At 43.7% G+C, this 4,958-nt stretch overlaps 1 protein-coding gene across 1 annotated transcript in view; it reads right to left on the minus strand.

The window, feature by feature from the left end:
• ZNF610 (zinc finger protein 610) overlaps window positions 1-3,810 on the minus strand; it is a 28,512-nt gene extending 24,702 nt beyond the window's left edge. Inside the window, exon 1 of the mRNA XM_017864674.1 lies at window positions 2,463-3,810. The gene's annotated coding sequence lies outside the window, so the exon portion shown is untranslated. The remainder of the gene's footprint in view (window positions 1-2,462) is intronic.
• Window positions 3,811-4,958: the final 1,148 nt, after the last annotated feature.

Genomic DNA, 4,958 nt, shown 5'->3' on the forward strand with positions numbered 1-4,958 from the left:
TCCTGCCTCAGCCTCCCAAGTAGCTGGGACTACAGGCGCCCGCCAACTCGCCCGGCTAGTTTTTTGTATTTTTTAGTAGAGACGGGGTTTCGCCGTGTTAGCTAGGTTGGTCTCGATCTCCTGACCTCGCGATCCACCCGTCTCGGCCTCCCAAAGTGCTGGGATTACAGGCTTGAGCCACCGTGCCCGGCAAGTTTTGTATTTTTAGTAGAGACTGGATTTCACTAAGTTGGCCAGGCTGGTCTTGAACTCCTGACCTTGTGATCTGCCTGCCTTGGCCTCCCAAAGTGCTGGGATTACAGGCATGAGCCACCGAGCCCGACCTAAATTAGTTACTTTAAAAACTAATAAACTTTATTTTAGAACATTTATAAATTAATATCTTAAAAATTCAAAAAAGGTAGACAAGTTCCATATACCCTGACCCATTTTCCCTATTATTAACATCTTATACTAGTTCTGTATGGGTTTTACAGTTTATAAACCATTGTTGATACACTACCATCAACTTATTCATAATTTATTCTGATTTCCTTAACTTTAACTCATGTTCTTTTTTGCAGGGAGCTGACGGCCCATGGGACGTGATCAAGTTTATGGATTTTAATCTGGCAAACGTCTTGAAAACAGTGACTCCTTAGCTGGGGAACTCAGTTTAGGACTCTTAGCAAGTACAAATCAAAGACTATCTGTAATCAGTGGGTTAAGACAGTCATTCATGCGTAAGTTTTCACTGCACTTACATAAAACTTTTCTTCACTTTCTGAGAAGGGCACAACATTTTTAGCTTTCAATTTAACAAATACCATTTAATTAGGTTTAAAGTTCTCCTTTAAAGAGTAATGTGTGGTTTTACATGCCTAGCTTTTAATTACTCTGTAACTAATTCACGGGCTCTCTGTGATCGCTCTCCCTTCAGACGTTACTACTTTACTGAAATTGAATTTGGAAAGCTAGGTCAGGGGTAGAAGAGAGATAATAACAGTGGTCATTATTAGAAAAGAAGTTTTTCAAATTCTTACATTTTACTTAAATCTTAGCAGAGAATCATATAGCCTGGGACGTAACATATGAAATTTTGCTATGGGCTGCCCGCAGAGCCAGAGGGCAGCGGTGCAGGTCCTGGGAGGCGACCACGTTGCACTTGCTTAGGCTTTGCCTGTGTCTGCGCCGGTCCCTCCCTCCTTTGCCAGGGGGATGCTGCCAGCCTGGGCGGACCTTGTTGGCTTGGTCACCAGGAGCTTTTCTGCTGCTGAGCCTTCTCCTCCACCTACTGCCTGCTTGGCTGAGCAGTTTCAGCTTCTAATGCGTTTTTTCTTATCTTTTTATAAACATACACCTGATTGTCTTGCCGATTTTGCATTACTGAGCAGGTTAAGAGCTCTCCTTCTAATGCTGCCTACTTAACACAAGGACTGATAGCTGTAGCGTATCCTCTGTCCTTTGTCCTGTCTGTTGGAGGAGGAGGCTTAGGTAAGACTCCCGTTTCCTCTTTGTTATTTTGGCCCAATGATACTGGGGCTGAGGGAAGCGGAGGTGATAAGGCAAGTGACGTTTTCTCCTCCCTCCTCTTTTTAGGCTCTTCGGTGTGTAACTGAGCCAAGGCTGATCTAATTAAAGCCCATAACGTTAAAGATTTTACTGGGACCTGATGCCTTTGTGCCTGATGTTGTTTAAGATTTCTCCCCACTTGCTCCCAGAGTTCTACATCTAGCGTTCCTTCCTCCGGGAACCATGGGCTTTGTACTCAGTTATTGACCACACTAGTTTTTAATTCCTTCAACAACTTAAATTCTAGCGGGGTGTGTTCGTGAATAAACTGCTGTGGATTATTTGGATCAGGCTTTATGGAAATAGGAAAAGCACAAGGTCTTAAGGGCTGTCTAGCTATGACAGCAGAGCATAAAATTCTTTGTATTGGGGTCTCTTATTTCTGCCACCAAAGGAGGTGGTACAAATGTTTCTGCAATTGGAGGAGACAGTATAGGCCAATTTTTACCCTCCTCCTGTTTTTCTATTTTCAATTGGAGCTGTGGGTAGAACAACATATTCTTTCAGATTTTTAGATTCAGCCTGCTGTCCCACAGAATAAGAAGAAGATAATGGCAGAAGTACAGTACAAACTGAACTCCAAGTGGAAAAAACTGAAGAATCAACTTTGAAACCTTTTTGATGAGCCTGTTTTAATCCTTCTCCTGCTCTGTCCCACTTTTCCACATCAAGAGCGCCTGCCTGTGGAAACCATGGGTTATGCGTAATAACCTTCTGTGGCTTCTGTAGGAGGTTAGTTAGTGTCTGTGAATTAACCTGAGCTCCAGACTGCCTCGACAGAACTTTAAGCAACTGCACATAATGTTTGTCTTCAGTAGACAAATTATTCCCCCTGTACCCTGATTCAGAAAACTTCCTGTTCCCAGTACTTCTTTAAAGCACTGTTCCCAGTACCTCTTTAGGACACTAACCTTATATCCGCAGCTGGCAGACTCGTCCTGGGGTCTCCGTTCACCTTGTCCATTTCAGTTCCTCTGCTCCAGCAGACCTTCTTAATTCACATCCTGGAAGTCTCAAGTTTGGATGCCACTGTCGCCATTCAGGGCGCCACTTCGTGATGCCACTTATAAAGCACCCAATTGTGTCCCTGTTCAGGTGCCACTTGTAACCCGCATGGACCTAGGGGGACTGAACAAAGGGGGCAAATGCAGGAATAAAAGACAAGAGAGTATATTTGCCTCTAGTGGACAAGAGCTCTGAGCTTTACACAGCCCTCCATATTTATTAGGTAAAAGAGATAATGAGAAAGGGGGGATGACTGTTGGGTAATTGTCAGTCAGCCCTTTGGTTCACAGCAGGCTTGCAAGACTGCATCCTTTGAAGAATAGGCGCTAGATTTCTCATTAGATAACTTCAAGGAGCCCGGTGCCAGGGAGTGATGTCCTTCAGCAAACCTTTTGGTGGCAGGGAAGTTTGAGTGTGCCCACATCCTGCATTCATGATAAACACTTTGCTGTTTGATCATATAGCCTCCAGTAGAATTCTGAGTTTGTCACGTCCCGTGGGCCTTCAGCCCCCTGCACTTTTCTCTGCCTGGATCCTGTCCAGGCCACCACATTACCTTTAGCCATTATGTGTCTCTAGGCTCCCCTTGGCTCTAACAGATTCTCATACTCTTCTTGTTTTGTATAATCTGGTCAGCTTTGAGGAGTACTGGTTAGGTGGCAGGGCTGTCGATGTGTTGTTGGGGGCAGCCACTCTATTGGGATTTGTCTGACGCTTCCCATGATTAGACAAAGGTTAAGTACATTGAGGAGAAAGACCAATGAGAAGTGCCATTTTTATCACATCCTATCAAAGGTGCGTACTATTAACATGACTTAATCCCCTGTGGATGTCGACCTTGATCACCTGTCTGAGGCTGTGTCTGTCAGGTTTCTCAGCTTTAAAATTCCTCTCATTCTCTCCCTGCCATACTGTAGTGTTTAAAAGGAAGCAGCCCTGTGCAGCCTGCATTTGTGGAGCCGGGAGTCATGTGTATTCCACCTCCTTGGAGGTGGAGTGTCTACAAGAGTTATTTGGAATTCTTCTGCATAGGAGTTGGGTCTCTTCTCTCCCAATTATTGAGTTAATCATTCACATATATCAGAAAGTGCCATTTAATGTTTCAAACCATCAATTATTGACATCACATTCTTCCTTTTACTCTTAGTGTATTAATAGATCCTTCTTGGTCTCTTCATGGTATCCCATTTGCCTTCCCATAATCTAGAAGGGGTCTGGAAGCATATGGTTCTCCGAGTCAGGAAAAAGTTAGATTTTGAGCAGAACTCAAGGAAGCAGAAGGTCCCGTGACATGTACACTTTGCTGAGAGTCCCTCATGGCTCAGACCTCAGCATGTCCTGCACTCTCCACGCGAGCCCGTCTGCTTCCTGGGTCCATGGAAATAAAAAAGCCTCTTCTAAATACTGCATCAATCTCTTTGGAGTTGCTCGCTAGACACTGTAATTGTTTCTGGTAATTGAGAACTGAGACAAATTATTAGAAAAAAATATTTTTGACTTTCCTAGCATGCACTGCCATTGTGGTAAAAGTAAACTAATAACTGTGGTTCTTCGGGGAGGTGAGGGCGCAGAATCACAAACCTTTATCTCAGGGCCTGGCTGTCTCCCTCTCTAAGATATACTCACTGTTATAACCTTTACACTGAGCCCACCGTCCTGGGAGCAGAAAGGAGTCTGGTGAGTATTTTCTATTTTATTCTGAGAGACGCATCTGTGAAGGGAAGGACGCCTTCAGGAATCTGGAGAAGTGCTTATGTCAGAAAATTCTTCATAAAAACTGCTCCAGCTGGGTGTGGTGGCTCACGCCTGTAATCCTAGCACTTTGGGAGGCCACAGCAGGCGGATCACGAGGTCAAGAGATAGAGACCATCCTGGCAAACATGGTGAAACCCCGTCTCTATTAAAAATACAAAAATTAGTTGGGCATGGTGGCGCGTGCCTATAGTCCCAGCCACTCAGAAGGCTGAGGCAGGAGAATCACTTGAACCCAGGAGGTGGAGGTTGCAGTGAGTTGAGATCGCACCACTGCACTCCAGAATAGGCAACAGAGTGAGACTCCATCTCAAAAAAAAAAAAAAAAAAAAAATTAAACCTGGTCTAGAGCTACATCCCAATGAGTTGTGGAATGTTGAAACAATTTCTGGAGCATTTGGTCCTCCCGTCTATACAAATCCCTGATGCCTATGATAGTAATTTAATGTAATCCACACTTGTGATGGTTGATATTTTATTGTATACTATTATCTGATACTTAAATCACACTGCAATTGTAGTTGCGAAGTTTATCCAGCCTACAAAAATTACAAACATGATTTTCAGGATAATAGAGGTGTCAGTATAAGGCCTCTTTTCGTGTTATGATGAATAAATATAACTGTGTGACAATTATATCAAAAAACAAT

Source organism: Rhinopithecus bieti, unplaced genomic scaffold, assembly GCF_001698545.2.
Source record: "Rhinopithecus bieti isolate Rb0 unplaced genomic scaffold, ASM169854v2 scaffold_2723, whole genome shotgun sequence".
NCBI classification, from domain to species: Eukaryota; Metazoa; Chordata; class Mammalia; order Primates; family Cercopithecidae; genus Rhinopithecus; species Rhinopithecus bieti.